Below are 20,720 nucleotides of genomic sequence, written 5' to 3' on the forward strand. Positions count from 1 at the left end.
AGAATGGCTTATGCACCAGGTAATGTTATAAGCACTTTCTACACTGCACTAGTCATCTCATCCTCAAAACAACATCCTCACGGAGTTACCACTATTATCCCCTTTTATTCAGATGAGGCAACTGCGACATACAGAGGATAAGCAACTTGCCCAGGGTCCCAGCTAGTCAGTAGCAAAGTCCATATTTGACCTGCGGTAGTATCTTAAACATCACTATATTGTCTCCCAAAGCTCTGACCACTTGTGTCATTTCCTTTGTATTGAATTTGTTTGGACCAGGAGGTATCTTGATGGCTGCTTTGACCTCACTGCTACGTTTATGTGAGGAAGGAGGTAACCAGGGTGGCAGATCCCCATGTAATTTCTGGTCCCATACTAAATGAAAACTTTGGCAAACTGGCTTATATGTGTCTCTTGAGAGTTCGCATAATGCTAATCAGGCACACTGACACTGACGGAACTGATAATATTGACTCACTGGACCTCCTAAATTGAGAACCCAATCGATACTGGCAGCTTGTGAAATCCTGCCATCCAGCCTTCTCAGGGAACATCTCTACCCATAACTTCCATATTTAAATATTCTTAGGTAATATTTCTATCTCTTTAATTTCCCCATTTAGCTTTTAATATGTGGCATGTTTACAAGCAATCACCATCTAAAATGCTTTGTTTCAATAACTTTTTATATATTTGCATTACATCATAAATCATGGAAAGGAAATCTACAGATATCAAACTGCAGGTATCTTTGATATATTCAATAAACTTTAACCCTGACATGCTTTCCGCTTATAATTTCCAAAATGATAATTTCCAAAATGATTTCCAAATGTTTTTTCATTATAGTAAGTGAGAGCCTTTGTTAAGAAACATAGCTTAAACAATGAAAACTGCTACAGAATACTGTAACATGATACTGAATTTATTGAAAAGGAGGAGGAATAAGAGCAGACTGAGCAAGTAAAAGATGACTTAGAAAGGAAAACAGTTCTGCTTGGTGTACACCCTGGGGAGCCAGGCACTCTGCCTAGGACTGGATGTGCTATTGCTCCAATCTAGCTATCAAGGAATAAGTAACACGGGACCTATTTCTCAAGCACACATCCCTGTAAATGCCAACTAATGCTCAGCCATAATGCGGTACATCACAACTACCCCAGCACTAAAGGCTAAAGGTACATTTTAGCAGGATTAGTGGACCCACCATTGCCTAGGGGGAATTTAAATTTAAAAGAAAAGAGTATGGCAGCTCTCTGCAAAAACACTCTGCAAGCCATGGTAGCCAAAGCATCAGCAACTTTTCTCCTTCCCAAGCAAATATTGGTCCATTTCCTATGGAAAATACCCACCCCACCTCCAGCCCTCTGGTGGTTTTAGTCCTGAGAGTCAGAGATGTCTCTTTTGTGAGGTCTAAGATTTTTTGCTAAGTACCATATATGTGAGAGACTCACACTGAGTTATCGTATATCTACCATGAAATATTTCTGATGAGGTCATGAAGAATAGCAGCTAAACTTACTTTGGGAGGATTAGAAAGCCAAAAGTTAAATGAACAAATGAATGAATTCATGGATGGGTGGACAGATGGAAGAACGGAGGAAGGAAAGAATGAATTAATTAAATGCTGATAATTTATTAGGTAATCATGTGTATGCGTCTGTGTTAGTTGCTCCTTAATGCCCAACTCTCTGCAGCCCCATGGACTGTAGCCTGCCAGGCTCCTCTGTCCATGGGATTCTCTAGGCAAGAATACTGGAGTGGGTAGCCATTTCCTTCTCCAGGGAATATTCTCGATCCAGGTATGGAACCCAGGTCTCCTGAATTGCAGGCAGATTCTTTACCATCTAAGTCACAAAGGAAGCCCAGGTAACCGTGTTGCATATCTAATAATCAGGTCCTCAGTCATTTATGTCTGAATCCTCCTTTTCATGAATAATAAAGTTCACTGATTTTGTTCAATACACAATTCTTCTAAATATTTATGAAGTATTTAAACATAGCATTCCAATAAGATGACAGGATTGAGTTGCCTTTGTGTGTTTTACTTGAGTCTCTGCTCTTCAATTTGCCATTTCTTAACTTTTCTTCTTTTCATTTTTAAAGGAGAATTTCTCATCTTGAAGCGTGAGCCTGAAACAGAAGTACAGAATTGTTGATCAGTAAAAACCAATTGACTAGAATTGATGACAAATGTTTTCTGCAACATCTGTCTTCCAACCTGTATTTTAAGATCCTTTTGTCTGTAAAAGTTTGCCCCTGACAGTCATATACCTAGGCATATTTTAGTATCAAATTTCTGACACCGAACCCAAGATTTCATTTATTTTAGGATGGCCATTCTTACTCTCAGCATATACTGACTCATATGATCTGTTTTGCCAAATATATTATCCAAAAAACTCATTTATTTATTCCTTTTCACTTCATTATCTTTAATAAAGTGGCATTATGTAAAAACTTGCCTTAAAAAAGCAATGACACTAAGCTATTTTGGAATTTAAGCTAGGAACAAAGAAATATGGTTAACCTTTTACATTTCCTAATATTTAATTTCAAAAGAGTCTCCCTCCAGTGAAAAATTAAAATTAGGCACTCACAGACTAGCACCTTAGGAAATAAAAAAATGCAAGACTGAATTTTTCAAGTATGTATCTTGTCTGCTTCTCTGTGTTTGTTCAGTATTTTAGCTGCTTGCCACAGTTTAAGTGTCCACTGACATTTCTATCTCCCTCAGAGTGTAACTTTCTCAAAGGTAGTTAACCTGGCTTTTGTGTCAAATTCGAGATTGAATTATTGGTCAGCTGTACACACAGCTACAATTTTTATTGGTCAGCTGTACACACAGCTACAATTTTGTGGCCACGATTACTCTTTTCCTTTTGCCCTGCCATGCGAGTCATGCTGGATCTTAGTTCCTGACCAGGAATCCAGCCCGTGCCCCCGGAAGTGGAAGAGCGGCATCCTAACCGCTGGACTGCCAGAAAAGCCCTCACCCACTATTATCACTGCATTTTACAGAGGATAGAACCATAGCCCAGAGCAGTTTAATAACATACCCAACTAGTTGGTGGGAAAAACAAAATCAGAATTCAAGCCTGTCTTATGAAAGCATGTGTTTTTTCATTTCATTACACAAGAACAATTTCTGTTTTAATTGCTTTGATTACCCATCAACATTTCAATTGCTTCTCTCTCTCTTTTTTTTTTTTGGTAATGTTCTGACTTTCATAGCTACTTCTATTTGGAACAATATTCAATTATGCCATTGAATACACTTGTATTGGAACTGATCAATCTCATATTTTTCAAGAGTAGGAAGAGGTATGTGCTTGTAATACCTCTTGCAATATTTTAATATAATTTTTTGGTAATTTCTCACTAATTGTAGAATAAAAGAGGTAATATTGGAGAATGTTTAGAAGTATGGGCTCTAAAGTCAGACTTTGTATTGTTTACATTTTATAATTTTCTGTATATTATGATGTTTGACATCTTTTCATTATTTTTTATTGGAAGTATAGGTGATTTACAATATTATATTTGTTTTAGGTGTACAACATAGTGATTCAGTATTTTTGCAGATTATATGGGATTATAAATTATTACAGGATAAGAGTAAAATTCTCTGTGCTATACAGTACATTGTTATTTATTTATATATAGTAGTTTATATCTATTAATCCCATAGCCCTAATTTGTTCTCTCCACTTCCCTCTCCCCTTTGGTAACTACAAGTTTGTTCTCTAGACATGTGACTTTGTTTCTGTTTTGCATATACATTCATTTGTATTATTTTTTACCTTCCACATATAACTGACATCAAACTGGTTTTGTCTTTGATGTTTAATATCTTGAGAACTTTTCTGACTGGGGAGAGACGGTACCTCCTCAGGCTAGCCAGTACTTAGAAGTACATTGTTAAAACAAGTAAAAGAAAATCTAAATACACTGAACAATACCCTGTATTCATAGATTGTTAAGATGGCAATATCCACCATCTGATCTACAGATTCAACACAATTCCCATCAGAACGCCAACTGACTTATTTACAAAAACTGGCAAGCTCATCCTAAAATCATATGGAAATGTGAGAGATCCAGAATAACCAAAATGGTCTTGAAAAAGAGTGAAGTTGGAAGACTCACACTTCCTTATTTCAAAACTTACTAAAAAGCTATAACCACAACAGTTTGGTACTGACATAAGAACAGACATACGTATGAATGAACCGAATCTAGAGTCCAGAAATAAAGCCTCACATTTATGTTGACTTGATTTGAGACAGAAGTGTCCAAGTAATTCAAAATCTTCATCAAATTGTGTTGATCAATATTTTCATCAATATTTCTATCAAATGGTGTTGAGGTAACTGAATATCCACATTCAAAGGAATGAAGTTGGACTTCTACCACACTCCATTCAAAAACTAACTCAAAATGGATCTCGAAGTTAAGATCTAACACTATAAAATTTTATGAAAAAACAAAGGTATATGTCTTGAGGATACTGGATTAATGCTTCCTTAGATATGTTGTCAAAAGCACCCACACACACAAATAAATTGTATGTCATCAAAAACAAACAGTTTTTTGATGCAAAGTTTACCATCAAGAAAGTTAAGACAACCCGAAAAATGGGAGAAAATATTTTAAAATCATACATCTGATGATACATACCTAGAATGTATGATTAACTCTTACAATTCAGTAATAAAAATACCAAATATTCCAATTAAAAATGGACAAAGGAGCTGCACAGATATTTCTCCTAAGAATATATACAGATGGCCACTAAGTACATGAAGACATGCCTAATGCCATTATTCATTAGGAAAATACAGATCAAAACCACAATGAGATACCACTTGATAAGGACGGCCATGTTATTCATTAGGAAAATACAAATCAAAACCACAATGAGATACCACATGATAAGGACAGTTACAAAGATAAACAATAAGAAGTGTTGGCGAAGCTGTGTAAAACTTGGAACCCTCACACATGACTGCTGTGTATGTAAAATGGTGCAGCCAATTTGAAAATAGTCTGGCAGGCCCTTAAAGGGTTAAATATCAAGTTATATTACCCAGAAATTCCACTCCTAGGTATAAACTTAGTTATGAAAACACATGACACCAAAGGAACTTATACATGAATGTTATAGCAGCAATATTCATGAAAGCAAAAAAAGTGAAAATAATCCAAATACTCAATGTTCATTACCAGATGAAAGATTAAATGAAATGTGATATGTGCATACAATGGGCTTCCCTGGTGGTTCAGTGGTAAAGAATCCGCCTGCCACTGCAGGAGACACAGGAGATTTGGGCTCAATCCCTGGGTCAGGAAGATCCTCTGAAGGAGAAAATGGCAACCCACTCCAGTATTCCTTGCCTGGGAGATCCCATGGACTGAGGAGCCTGGCAGGCTACAGACCATGGGGTTGCAAGAGTCAGACACAATTGAGTAGCTGAGCGCACACAGGCTCATATAATATCTTATATGTCCATATATTATCTTATGATTTGGTAATACAAAGGAATGCAATACTAATCCATGCTACAGCATGGATGAACCTTGTGAAAGAAATCAGTCACAAAGCACCACATACTGTGTGCTTCCACTGATATGAAATATTCAGATTAGGCAACTCTACAGGGACAGAAAGTAGATTAGTGGTCTCCTAGGGCTGGTGGGAAAGCAGGTGGCAGGTAATGGGGGAAAGAGCTTGGAGAAAGGAAGGCGCAGGCAGAAACAGGGTGGATGAATGATGAGTGACTGCTCATGGGATTTCTCTTAGGGGTGATAAAAATGTTCTAAAATTCATTGTGCTGATGGTTGCCCACTCTGTTGAATGTTCTAAAAAACATTGAGTCATACACTTTAAATTGGTAAATTGTTTTATGTGAATGTTGAATGTCTTTCGATAAAGATGTTTTTAAAGAATTAACAGTAATTGTTATATTATGTCCTGGGGTCTTCTTGGATTCTTGTTTTTGTTAGTTTAATTGCGTGTGATGGAAAAAAAGGTGATTATAAAGCACACACTCACAGTTATAAACAGATCCTTAAAACCATGCTTTATTTGGTGAGCAGCATGATGGGCTAAAACTGCAGGTTTAAAAACCAAAGGGAATTAAATGACTTTGTATTAAGTTTGAGAGTACAAGCATCTGTGTGGATTCAGGAAAGAGGAGACACTTGGCCAGGCCAGAGTGAGACAAAGATGCAGCGTGGGGAGAAAGAAGAATTACAGCTATATTGAGCTGCTTTGCTTTTTGATGCAATAGATGAGAATATGCATATATTCATTTAAGTAGAAAACATCCAGCAAAACCATGTCTTTCTCACTGGGCTCTGGGACCTGCTTTGAGAGTCTGTCTGGAGGGTAGCTGCCACCTCATCTGAAGTGCTGATGGAGCTTTCCTATTGGAGAAGGATAAGTAGAAGTCCTTTTTGGTTTCTTTCCTTCTGGAGGTTAAGAATTACAATTTTTAGGGAGTTTCTTGGTGGTTTAGTGGCTAAGACTCCATGCTCCCAGTTCAGGCGGCCTGGGTTCTATCTCTGGTCAGGGAACTAGATCCCACAAGCCACGGCTAAGAGTTTGCATGCCATAACTAAAGATCTCACATGCTGCAACAAAGACCAACACAGCCAAATAAATAACATATTAAAAAAAAGAATTACTATTTTTAAAATTCTGATTTTCTACCTTTCAGCATTTAGTCTTAATACTGCAAATACTCTGCAACTTGCCTCTTTTTCACCAAAGTGAAGCTATTGAGAATTATCCCTGATGATATGTGTTTACAGGACATTGATTTTCACTGCTCTGTGTATTCCATGGTATGAATATAACATAATTCATATATCCACTCTCCCATTCTAAGTTTTTACCGATACAAACAATGTTACAATAAAATTCTTGTCCATGTCTGATTTTTTCCATAGCCTAGAATTTCTCCAGGGCATAAACCTAGGAAAGAAATTGCTTGGTCATAAGGATACACATATTTGAATTCATGGGACATGGTTACATTACTCTCCAAAGCGGCTGTATAAATTTATAGTCCTTTCCATAACTTTTGAGAGTCCCTTTCCCTGAATTCTCACTCATACCGCAGGGGTAATCCTATAAAAGGTGTGGGTCTCCGTTCCAACTCTCCCTATACTGGTATTAAATTCAAGCCCCTGTATTAAGAGTGATAAATACCTCCAGGCAGTCAGTGTCAGCTCGCCAGTTCACTGTCCTGATTTTCAGTTCCTTCTTCATTTCTGGCCCAAGGCAATTTCCCTTTCTTAGCAGTTCAGCCATGCATTTATAAGGATGTTAGTTATAATTTATTGAGCAATCCTTGGTGTTTGTAGCTGGAGGGTTTTCAAGTTATCTGTACTGCCAGACCTTTAAATGCCTGACAGCATTTTCAGCACCTGAGCAATCTTTAAACACACCCCAGATGTTGGATACCATAAAGGAAGTAAGTGCAATCAAATTAGCCACTACAATGAGCTATTAAACTCTCTCTACATGTATTCATTAGTCACCATGCTGCCACATATGGGAATCTGCAGCTTATCTGAGGTTGAATCTCAACTAGTTTCTTACTAGCTGTGTGACCTTGGGCAATGTACTTCACCTTTCTGAACTGCAATTTCTTCATCTATAGGACAAGGATGTAATCATAGAATCTGACTTGTATGACTGGTATAAAAAAGTCAATCAGTTACTATTTATAAAAATACTTAGAACTGTATCTGATGTACAGTATGTGCTATGGAATTGTGTGATAAATGAAGGAATAAATATTAGACATTTATTTTTGTACTACCTCTGAATATTTAAAAAAAAATGATCTCCCCTAAAATTGCCAGCATGGACAATCTAATGTTGGCAGCATGATAGCACTACTTCTCAACTTTAATGATACTAATGATAAATGGATTTTACCTAGAAGCCTCTCTGTGCTCCAGAACACAAGAAAAATAATTGTTGCCCGTTGTGGGCCAGCCAAGTGGTTGTACAGGTTGGGAGCAAGGATGTTAAATAAGCCCCTCAGCTTTTTTTAGGATTAAAGAGGCATTCTGAGCAAAAAAAAAAAAAAAAAAAAACTTCCAAAAGTTTTTTCTTTGTCTAGAGTAGTCACTTTTAGTGTATGAAGATGTTCAGGGTATGAGAAACGATGTCTCAGGATTTGACTCTGCACAGAAATGGAAAATTAGGACCAAGTCTATATGACACACCTTTCATTCTGCTCTTATGTCATGTGTGGTCTTTACCCTCTGACCACCCTTTTCAGGCCATACACAAGTCACAGCATGTTTATTACACTTGGTAGTCACACCATACTCCGCTGTGCTCAGTCGTGCCCAATTCTTTGTGATCCCATGAACTGTAGCCAACTAAGTTCCTCTGTCCATGAGAGTTCTCAGGCAAGAATACTGAGTGGGTTGCCATTTCCTTCTCCAGAGGCTCTTCCTAACCCAGGGACTGAACCTGCATCTCCTGCATTGGCAGGAAGATTCTTTACCACTGAGGCACCAGTGAAGCCTACTATCATAATTTGCATTAGATCCTCAGACTTTATCTTTCACCAACTTCTATTTGCCCCATACCCCTGACTCTGGCAACCACCTTTATATTTCTGTTTCTATGAGTTTGACTTTTTTTTTTACATTCCATATATAGGTGACATCAAGCAGTATTTATCTTTAAGCAGTATTTATCTTTCTGTGTCTGACTTACTTCACTTAGCATAATGCCCTTAAGGTCCATTCACGTTGTTGCAAACAGCAGAATTTCCTTCTTATTCATAATATATTAGGGAGTACATATAAATTCAAAAAAATGTTTGCTAACAACTAGCCTACAAAGATCTCCATTTGCTTTCTCTGATTTCTTACCTCCATGAGATATATCTATAGTGACCTTTGTAACTTTCCAGAACTCCATTGACATTGCTTTGGTGGGCTTCCCCATTTGCTCAGCGGTGAAAGAATCTGCCTGCAGTGCAGGAGACATTCAGGAGACCCAGGTTTGATCCCTGAGTCAGAAAGATCCCTTGGAGAAGGAAATGGCAACCCACTGTAGTATCCTTGCCTAGGAAATCCCATGGACAGAGGAGCCTGGCGTGCTACAGTCCAGAGGGTCGCAGAAGATTCAGACATGACTGAGCGACTAAAGAACAACAGCAACCAAGTAGTCAAAGACCTAATTAAACCTAAAATACATCTTTAAGTGCCTTCAAGAAACATAACTGTAAAAGATAGAATGTAGATCAGATAATAGCTAGAAAAAAAGGATGTAAGTTTAACGAAGACTTCATTTTTCAGGTAGAAGAATTAATTTTTAATTCTTAAGAAAAGAATGTTTAAGATAAATAATTGCAAACATATATTTACACTAAATTAAACCATGCAAATTTAAATATATAAATAATTTTAAGGTAAATCAAATTTTAGAAATGAGGACGAGGTTGCTAAGCAGTCAACAGCAAACAAAAAACAAACAAAAAAAGTCATGGAGACAATAAATAAATATGAAGAACTATTGGAATCTCATTTTGACTCTACTGAAGGGTACACAAAGGAGAACAGCAGTAAATTACCTAGAAAATATGTTTTATGGGTAGAGCACAGAAAACATTAAATGTCAAGGTAAGAAATTCAGGCTTTATTTTGTAGGTGATAAGGCAGATGTTTTTGAGCTTGGGGTGACCTGCTCAAAGCTGTGTTTGATGGAAATCAATCAAATAATGGCTTATGTCCATAACATATTTTGTTAACTCTATATAGAACACAATAAAGGAAGTTTTACAATCATTTCTTCTAGGTAAATTCAATATTCCCCCAAAATTTCTCTTATTTTTGTATTATTCATATTTCCAGTACTCTTGGTAAATTTCTTGGGTGTGGAGAGCTCTAGAAAACATCACTGAGTTTTCTTACACACCAAAAAATAAATACATAAATTCATTGGAAAATGTTCATTGCCTCACTAAAGTTTATACTCATAAATTTCTGGTTAATAAGTTTAACACTTCCATAGCCAGTTCCCAGGGAGAGAAATATTAAGATTCTTATATTGTATAATAAGAATTTGAGCTACAGGGATGAATTTTCTCAGCAAAGAGTCATTGGAGTGATAGCATTCTATAACATCACTACATATTAAATTTTATTTTCTCATCTGTTTATCAGAAAGTCAAATAACTTTACATAACTTACAATAAATTGTTTAAAAACTGTCTTCTGATCTCTTTTTCACCTCTGACTTGTGTTTCCAAGAGAAAAGATGTTCAAGTCACTTTCTTCTGATATTTACTATTGTATTCCTAAATTATAATGCACATTATTGCTTTTTGATTTGAGGACTTCATTTTCTTCTGTACCCATTCCTCCATTCACCTAGTCATTTTTGGTTAATAATAATTCAATTTGATATTAATACGGTCATGTAATAATCACAGCTGAACCATGTAGTCATTGATGAAGGAAAAATTTCCTTGTATAACTTTTTGCTTCCCTGGCTTCAATCAATGCCTTATATATATATTTATATCTGATGTACCTTCCACTCATTTGTGTAGTGTAGGCAAGCTGAATTAAGGTTCTGAATGGAGCCCATCCTATTTCAAAATGACATATTTTTACAATGTATTAACAGAGCCAGTTATCAATGGAAGATTGCAAATATCCCATTGAACAGCATCTTTGGGCAAGCCCCAGGGTAGTTTGCATTCTTCTTTTTATTTTTGTTTTTTTAGTCTGCATTATTTAATTTGGCTCTTGATCCCCAAAATGAGATTATGGAGACTTGGGTTCCATCCCTGGGTTGGGAAGATCCCCTGGAGAAGGAAAAGGCTACCCACTCCAGTATTCCGGCCTGGAGAATTCCATGGACTAGTCCACGGGGTCGCGAAGAGTCAGACACAACTGAGAGACTTTCACTCACTCCCTCACACGCTGCTCTCATCACAGCCATTGAACTACTGTTTATTATTATGAACAGTATAATAACAGTGAGATCATTCAGTAGCCCTCTCTCTTGTTTCGGCCCCTCTTCGGCACATTGGATCAACTATTGTATCAGGAGGATATGGAGAACACAGCCTGAGCATCCACTGGCAAGAGAAGAGCTGAGAGCTGTAGATTCAAAATGTGTGATATTTCTTTGGTGGAGACTCCTCTCAATGCAAAACCCATGGAGATTTCATTATCATGAATATTCAAAAGAACTTTCATAGCAAAATCGATTATGTCAGCCTTCCACTTAAAATAATCTTTTTTTCTTTTTTAAAAAAATTTTATTTTTAAACACCAAAAACATTTTGTATTGGGGTATAGCCAATTAACAATGTTGTGATAGTTTCACGTGAACAGTAAAGGGAACCAGCCATAAATATAGATGTATCCATTCTCCCCTAGTCAATCCTAAAGGAAATCAACCCTGAATATTCACTGGAAGGACTGATGCTGAAGCTGAAGCTCCAATTATTTTTGCCACCTGATGCGAAGAGCCTACTCACTGGAAAAGACCCTGATGCTGGTAAAGATTGAGGGCGGGAGGAGAACGGGATGACAGAGGACTAGATGCTTGAATGGTGTCACTGGCTCAATGGACATGAGTTTCAGCAAATTCTGGGAAATGGTGAAGTAGAGGGAAGCCTGACATGCTGCAGTCCATGGGGTCACAAAGAGTTGGACACAACTGAGTGACGAAACAACAACAACATTCTCCCCCAAAACCTCCCTCCCATCTAGGCTGGCACATATCACTGAGCAGAGTTCCATGTGCTATACAATAGGATTTTGTTGGTTATCCACTTTAAATATAGCAGTGTGCCCATGACCTTCCCAAACCTAAAATAATCTTGAACAAAATCTTTTGTTCAAGATTGAGGTAAAGCTATGTTTACTGAGCATTGAGGTAAAGCTATATTTCCCTCCTCCCATGTTGGATGGGAATCCAAACTTCAGCTGCTGAGAATCAATTTCTTCTTTTGAACTTCCATCAATCTCATATTTGCAAGGTGCCAAATCATCACCTTCTATTGTTGGCATCTCCTCTTTGATGGCTGGGTTTTCATACTAGTCTAAGATATGAATCTAAGGCATTGTTAGTAAATTGTTTTTTAACATCTTTCTCAACTATAACTATCTTGTCTCCTCGTCAATTATTGATCTTCCTTTTACTTGAATTCTGATTTATCTTTTTGCACTTTTTTCCCCTTGAAATAGGTGGCAACTTTCCCTACTTTCAAAAGGTCTGAGTGCAGGCATTTCCCAGTCAATATTTCAAAATGCTTTAGAATTTCCTTTTTTTTAAAAACCTTTGAACTGGGTCTTTAAACTCCTGAACAACCACAAGTAAGTTATCAACTGATCTCAGACAATGAACCTGAGCAAGACTTTCCACTGAAATTTCAAAATGCATCTTGTCTGGTCTTTGCTGATTTTGCATGATGATCTGAATTTCTCTCTCACTTTATCTGCCCCCGTTTGTTCAAAACCAGTCAGTACACTTCAGTTCAGTTCAGTTCAGACCCTCAGTCATGTCAGACTCTTTGCAACCCTATGAACTGCAGCACACCAGGCCTCCCTGTCCATCACCAACTCCCAGAGTTTACCCAAACTCATGTTCGTTGACTCAGTGATGCCATCCAGCCATCTCATCCTCTGTCATCCTCTTCATCTCCTGCCCCCAATCCCTCCCAGCATCAGGGTCTTTTCAAATGACTCAGCTCTTCACATGAGGTGGCCAAAGTATTGGAATTTCAGCTTCAACATCAGTCCTTTCAATGAACGCCCAGGACTGATCTCCTTTAGGATGGACTGGTTGGATTCCTTGCAGTCCAAGGGACTCTTCAAGAGTCTTCTCCAACACCACAGTTCAAAAGCATCAATTCTTCTGCACTCAGCTTTCTTTATAGTCCAACTCTCACATCCATACATGACTACTGGAAAAACCATAGCCTTGACTAGACGGACCTTTGTTGGCAAAGTAATGTCTCTGCTTTTGAATATGGTATCTAGCTTGGTCATAACTTTCCTTCCAAAGAGTAAGCCTCTTTTAATTCCATGGCTGAAATCACCATCTGCAGTGATTTTGGAGCCCCAAAATTAAAGTCAGCCACTGTTTTCACTGTTTCCCCATCTTTTTGCCATGAAGTGATGGGACCAGATGCCATGATCTTCGTTTTCTGAATGTTGAGCTTAAAGCCAACTTTTTCACTTTCCTCTTTCACTTTCATCAAGAGGCTCCTTAGTTCTTCTTCAATTTCTGCCATAATGGTGGTGTCATCTGCATGTCTGAAGTTATTGATATTTCTCCCAGCAATCTTGACTCCAACTTGTGCTTCTTCCAGCCCAGCATTTCTCATGATGTACTCTGCATATAAGTTAAATAAGCAGGGTAACAATATACAGCCTTGACATACTCTTTTTCCTATTTGGAACCAGTCTGTTGTTCCATGTCCAGTTCTAACTCTTGCTTCCTGACCTGCATACAGATTTCTCAAGACGCAGGTCAGGTGGTCTGGTATTCCCATCTCTTTTAGAATTTTCCACAGTTTATTGTGATCCACACAGTCAAAGGCTTTGGCATAGTCAATAAAGCAGAAATAGATGTTTTTTCTGGAACTCTCTTGCTTTTTCAATGATCCAGCAGATGTTGGCAATTTGATCTCTGGTTCCTCTGCCTTTTCTAAAGCCAGGTTGAACATGTGGAAGTTCATGGTTCATGTATTGAAGCCTGGCTTGGAGAATTTTGAGCATTACTTTACCAGAGTATGCTGCTGCTGCTGCTGCTAAGTCGCTTCAGTCGTGTCCGACTCTGAGCGACCCCAGAGATGGCAGCCCACCAGGCTTCCCCGTCCCTGGGATTCTCAAGGCAATAACACTGGAGTTGGGTTGCCATTTCCTTCTCCAATGCATGAAAGTGAAAAGTGAAAGTGAAGTCGCTCAGTCGTGTCCGACTCTAGCGACCCCATGGACTGCAGCCCACCAGGCTCCTCTGTCCATGGGATTTTCCAGGCAAAAGTACTGGAGTGGGGTGCCATTGCCTTCTCCGACCAGAGTATGAGATGAATGCAATTATGCGGTAGTTTGAGCATTCTTTGGCATTGCCTTTCTATGGGATTGGAATGAAAACTGACCTTTTCCTGTCCTGCGGCCACTGCTGAGTTTTCCAAATTTGCTGACATATTGTGTGCAGCATTTTCACAACATTATCTTTTAGGATTTGAAATAGCTCAACTGGAATTCCATCACCTCCACTAGCTTTTTTCATAGTGATGTTTCCTAAGGCCCACTTGATTTCACATTTCAGGATGTCTGGCTCCAGGTGAGTGATCACATCATTGTGATTATCTTGCTTATGAAGATCTTTTTCGTACAGTTCTTCTGTGTATTTTTGCTACCTCTTCTTAATATCTTCTGCTTCTGTTAGGTCCATATTTTCCTTTATTGAGCCCATTGTTGCATGAAATGTTGCCTTTGTATCTCTAAGTTTCTTGAAGAGATCTCTAGTCTTCCCCATTCTATTGTTTTCCTCTATTTCTTTGCACTGATCACTGAGGAGGGCTTTCTTATCTCTCCTTGCTATTGGCTCTGTGACTTGGAGAGACTCACACTCATTTCTGAAACCACTTTCTGTTGCTTGAATGCTGCTGCTAGTGCTGCTAAGTCACTTCAGTCATGTCTGACTCTGTGCAACCCCATAGATGGCAGCCCACCAGGCTCCCCATCCCTCAGATTCTCCAGGCAAGAACGCTGGAGTGGGTTGCCATTTGAATAGATCTCTGGTTTTCATGAAAGTTCATATCCAGGAGTTGGTTAGTGGCTTTTTGAATGTCATACATGTTGGCAATGCTTCTAAGATCCCTAGTATAGTCTTAGCCACCAGCACAGACCCCTCAGGCCCTGGCATTCCTACAGGCCCAGGGTACCCAAATGCTATGCTTTCTCTTTTGTCTAAAGATGTTGACTATAGCACTTGAGATTTTGAAAAAAATTTTAATCAAACTTTTGAAATATATAGCAAAACTGAGTTTTAGAGTAAAATGCCAATATATCCACCACAGAGATTTCTGGATTAACATTAACCCTTGCTTTTTCACATATTTATTCTTACTTTGATAAATCATGTTTTTATGCATTTTACAGTCAGTTGCAAACAAGTGTATACATTTCAAGTACCCCGGATACTTCAGCATTCTTGCCCTGTTGTTATTGTTCAGTCACTCTGTCATGTCGGACTCTGAGACCCCATGGACTACAGCACACCAGGCTTCCCTGTCCTTCACTATCTCCCAGAGCTTCCTCAAACTCATGTCCATCAAGTTGGTGATGCCATCCAACCATCTCATCCTCTGTTGTCCCCTTCTCCTCCTGCCCTCAATCTTTCCCAGCATCAGGTCTTTTCAAATGAGTCAGCTCTTCACATCAGGTGGCCAAAGTATTGGCGTTTCAGCTTCAGCATCAGTCCTTCCAATGAATATTCAGGACTGATTTCCTTTAGGATGGACTGGTTTGATCTCCCTGCAGTCCAAGGGACTCTCAAGTGTCTTCTCCAGCACCACAGTTCAAAAGCGTCAATTCTTTGGTGCTCAGCTTTATAGCCCAATTCTCACATCCATACATGACTACTGGAAAAACCGTAGCTTTAACTATATGGACTTTTGTTGGCAAAGTAATATCTCTGCTTTTTAATACCCTAAGTTTGTCATGGCTTTTCTTCCAAGGAGCAAGCATCTTTTAATTTCATGGCTGCATTTACCACCTGCAGTGATTCTGGAGCGCAAGAAAATAAAGTCTGTCATTGTTTCCTTTGTTTCCCCATCTATTTGCCATGAAGTGATGGGACCGGATACAATGATCTTAGTTTTTTGAATGTCGAGTTTTAAGCCAGCTTTTTCACTCTCCTCTTTCACTTTCATCAGGAGGCTCTTTAGTTCCTCTTTGCTTTCTGCCATATGGGTTGTGTCCTCGACATATCTGAAGTTATTGATATTTCTCCCATCAACCTTTATTTCAGCTTGTGCTTCATCCAGCCTGGCATTTCACATGATGTACTAAGCAGGGTGACAATATACAGCTTTGACGTTCTCCTTTCCCGATTTGGAACCAGTCTGTTGTTCCATGTCCGGTTCTAACTTTTGCTTCTTGACCCACATACAGATTTCTCAGGAGGCATGTAAGGTGGACTGGTATTCCCATCGCTTGAAGAATATTCCACAGTTTATTGTGATCCACACAGTCAAAGGCTTTAGTGTACTCAATGAAGCAGAAGTAGGTCTTTTTCTGTAATTCTCTTCCTTTTTCTATGATCCAGTGGATGTTGGCAACTTGATCTCTGGTTCCTCTGCCTTTTCTACATCCAGCTTGAACATCTAGAAGTTCTTGGTTCACATACTGCTCTTGCCCTAGAGTATTCTTGACCTAGAGTTCAATATTTGTTTTTTTTTCTTTTGATGTAAAATTTACATACAGTCAAACGCACAAGTGTTGCTGAGTTCTAAAATATGCAAATATTTGTATAATCCAAAGCCCTTTATGACAACATCACTATCATCCCAGAAAGATGCTATATGTCCCTTCCTCATCACACATCCTAAAACCATTTCAGGAAGACCATTGTTCAATTTTTTCCCTCATTGATTGATTTATTATTTTATTTTATTTTTTATTTTTTTTCACATTTAAATTTTTTTATTTTTTAAATTATGAAAGTATAATAACACATTTATAGGAGACTTGGAAAATACAGAACAAAGTTACATATAGTTCCATTATATATTGTTGCTGTTCATTGTTCAATCACACATCATGTCTGACTCTTTGCAACCCCATGGACTGCAGCACACCAGGCTTCCCTGTCCTTCACCGACTCCTGGAGTTTGTTCAAACCATGTCCATTGAGTCAGTGATGCCATCCAACCATCCCATCCTCTCTTGTCCCCTTCTCCTCCCGTCTTCAATCTTCCCCACCATCAAGGTCTTTTCCAATGAGTTGGCTCTTCACATCAGTTGCCAAAGTATTGGAGCTTCAGCTTCAGTATCATTCTTTAGAAGTTTTAGTTGGAATTTCCACATCAAGCTCTCAAAAATTAATAGAATGAATAGACAGAAGAGTAGAAGTGTATTGTAGACCTGAAAAGCACTATGAACCAATTCAACATAACTAAGATTTATACAATATTCATACAACAGCAGGACACAATTTCTATTCAAGTTCCTGTAGACTATAAACCAGGAGACACTGGAACATATCCGGTGCTATAAAACAACGTGCAAAAACTTCATGGTCTAAAGGTATCAAAATCATACAGAGTCTGTTCTCTTATCACTGTAGAATTGTTAGAAATCAATATCAAAAGATACTTTAAAATAGCCCACATATTTTCAAGTACAAAGTGACATTTACTAAGAGAGAACTTTGACTTAGCCATTGAAAGCCTCACTAAAGTTAAAAGACTAAAAAACACAGAGGGTGATTGCAGAGAAGAAAGCATTTAAATGAGAAATTAATATCAAAATGATAAATTAATATCAAAGATATTAAAAACCCCATGTATTTAGAAATGCTCACTTTTAAATGATGAGTGTATCTAGGAAGCCATGAAAAGGAAAATTAGAAAATATTTGTAACAGAATAAAGATGAAAAGAGAATTTTTCAGAATTTGTTGTATGCAGCTGAAGTTGCTCAATGCAGCGAAATAGAGTGTGGAATCTCAAATAAGGTATGAAAACAAATAATGGAGACTAGCATAAAATTTTTGTGAAATTTAAACAAAATTTGTACTTTTAGTTAATAATAGTTTATCACTTTTAATTTCTGCCTTTTTTGCTTTTTTTTTAATACTGTGTATATTTCTTTTTAATTTTATTTTTAAACTTTACATAATTGTATTAGTTTTGCCAAATATCAAAATGAATCCGCCACAGGTATACATGTGTTCCCCATCCTGAACCCTCCTCCCTCCTCCCTCCCCATACCATCCCTCTGGGTCGTCCCAGTGCACTAGCCCCAAGCATCCAGTATCGTGCATCGAACCTGGACTGGCAACTTGTTTCTTACATGATATTTTACATGTTTCAACCTCATAAAAATAAAATAGCATAGTATACACATTTTTTGGTCTGGATCATAGGTTAGTATATGTGTAGTTTTACAAAAAAATGCTGGATTTTTTGCCAAAATAGTTGCTATATTTTACATTCCCACCAACAATACATGTTTTCCAGTTGTGCACATACTTACCTAATTTGCTGACAATATAATTTTATTCCTTCTGGTGTATGTTGTGGTATGTCCACGTAGTTGTAATTTGACAACTAACGATGTTGAACATTTTTATGTGCATATTTCACATGTGTGTTAATGCATCTGTTCAATTCTTTGCTCAGTTTTGTTGAGCTGCTTTTTTATCATTGGATAGTAGGAGTTTTTAATCTACCCAGCATCCCGGTCCTTTGTCAGGTATGTGTTTTGCAATATATATTTTTGTCAGATCTGTGGCAGTCCTGTTCAGTTTATTAATGCTGCCTTTTGTTAATTAGTTTTTGATTCTGACAAGTCTAACTTATCAGTTTTTTCTATTATGGTTATTGCTTCCAATTTTAGAACTTTGCTTCCACACAAATCACAATGATACTAGCCTGTATTTCGCTTCAAAAGCTTTATGATTTTTGCTGCAGTATTGTTCAGTTTCAAAATATGTTCTATTTTTTCTGGTGATTTCTTTGCTAAAGACAGTAGAGGAGTTTTCTGTTTTTTCAGTGATTTTTCCCAGATGTTGTATTGTTCTTGATTTCTAGTTTAATTGTTATACTCAGAAAACATATCTTGTATGCTTTTATTTTTTTAATTTATTAAGACATGTTGCAGATTCTGGTGTATGATCTATCACAGTGAACATATCACGTGCTCTTGAAAGGAATATGTATTCGGTAGATGTTGAGAATAACGTTTTAAAAATAACATTTATGTCAAGGTGGTGGTAGCTTGTTCATATCTATCTATGTCTTCACTGATTTTCTTTATATAGTTCTATCAACTGCTGAAAAATAGTGTTAAAAATTCTTCAATTATGATTGTAGAATCATTTTATTGCTCCTTTTGATTCCATCACTATTATTTTATGAATTTTGAAGCTGTTCTGAGGGAAAAACATTTATAAATATTGTCCTTCCAAGGAACTGATCCTTCTAGTCTTATGAAAAGGCTCTCTTTCTTTTCAGTGCACTTAATTCCTTCCTGAAGTTTGAATTTTGATGCGGTATCATTTTTCAGACTGAAGAATTCCCATTAACATTTCTCCAAGGGCATATCTGTTGACAATGAATTCTCTTTTCCTTATCTAAAGTTGTCTTTATTTAGCCTTTGTCATTTTTGCTGAATATAGAAATTTGAGTTGTCAATGTTTTTTTTCTATTCTATCAGAACTCTAACTACATTGTTCCATGGCCTTGTTCACGTATTAGAATGTGTTACTTTTGTCTAGATGTTTTCAAGATTTTCCTCTTCATTTTCAGGACTCAGTAATTTTACTGTGATGAACCAAAGTTTGGTTTTATTTTACTTTTTCACATTTGGAGTTCCCTTATTATTTTCAAGCAGCCTAGTGAAGTATAATTGGCATACCCTTATCAGCATGTATTTATTATAATAAGTGTACACTTTACATATACACTTTAATATATATATACTCAAGAAAACACCACATAATCAAAATAATGAGCATATTTATTACCCTAGAAAGTTTTCTTCTCTTTGTAATTTTCCATTTTTCATCTCATTCACAAATTCTTTGATCTCCTTTCCAACACTATATGTCACCTTGCATTTCCGAGAATTTCATGCAAATGAATTTCTGCAATGTATCCACCTTTTTGTCTAGCTGCTTTCAGTCAAGGTAATTATTTTGAAATTTGTGTTACTGTATATGTTAATAGCCTAATCTTTTACAGTGCTGATGGTATTCTATTTTATGGATGTACTGTATTATGTTTACATATTCACCTACTGATGACATTTATTTTTTTTTTCTAATTTTATTTTGTTTTTAAACTTAACATAATTGTATTAGTTTTGCCAAATATCAAAATGAATCCGCCACAGGTATACATGTGTTCCCCATCCTGAACCCTCCTCCCTCCCCATACCATCCCTCTGGGTCGTCCCAGTGCACTAGCCCCAAGCATCCAGTATCGTGCATCGAACCTGGACTGGCAACTCGTTTCCTACATGATATTTTACATGTTTCAATGCCATTCTCCCAAATCTTCCCACCCTCTCCCTCTCCCACAGAGTCCATAAGATTGTTCTATACATCAATGTCTCTTTTGCTGTCTCGTACACCGGGTTATTGTTACCATCTTTCTAAATTCCATATATATGCATTAGTATACTGTATTTATGTTTTTCCTTCTGGCTTACTTCACTCTGTATAATAGGCTCCAGTTTCATCCACCTCATTAGAACTGATTCAAATGTATTCTTTTTAATGGCTGAGTAATACTCCATTGTGTATATGTACCACAGCTTTCTTATCCATTCATCTGCTGATGGACATCTAGGTTGCTTCCATGTCCTGGCTATTATAAACAGTGCTGCAATGAACATTGGGGTACACGTGTCTCTTTCCCTTCTGGTTTCCTCAGTGTGTATGCCCAGCAGTGGGATTGCTGGATCATAAGGCAGTTCTATTTCCAGTTT

At 37.4% G+C, this 20,720-nt stretch overlaps 1 long non-coding RNA gene across 2 annotated transcripts in view; it reads right to left on the reverse strand.

Annotated features, from left to right (window-relative positions):
* Window positions 1-924: 924 nt before the first annotated feature.
* The window catches only part of LOC147359394 (uncharacterized), a 62,035-nt gene continuing 42,239 nt past the window's right edge, over window positions 925-20,720 (reverse strand). For both annotated transcript variants that reach the window (XR_015140761.1, XR_015140759.1), the window contains one exon: window positions 925-2,133. This is a non-coding gene — a long non-coding RNA (uncharacterized LOC147359394). The remainder of the gene's footprint in view (window positions 2,134-20,720) is intronic.

This window comes from Bos grunniens, chromosome 14, assembly GCF_055505025.1.
Source record: "Bos grunniens cultivar Pamir isolate PY7600 chromosome 14, Bosgru_T2T1.0, whole genome shotgun sequence".
NCBI classification, from domain to species: Eukaryota; Metazoa; Chordata; class Mammalia; order Artiodactyla; family Bovidae; genus Bos; species Bos grunniens.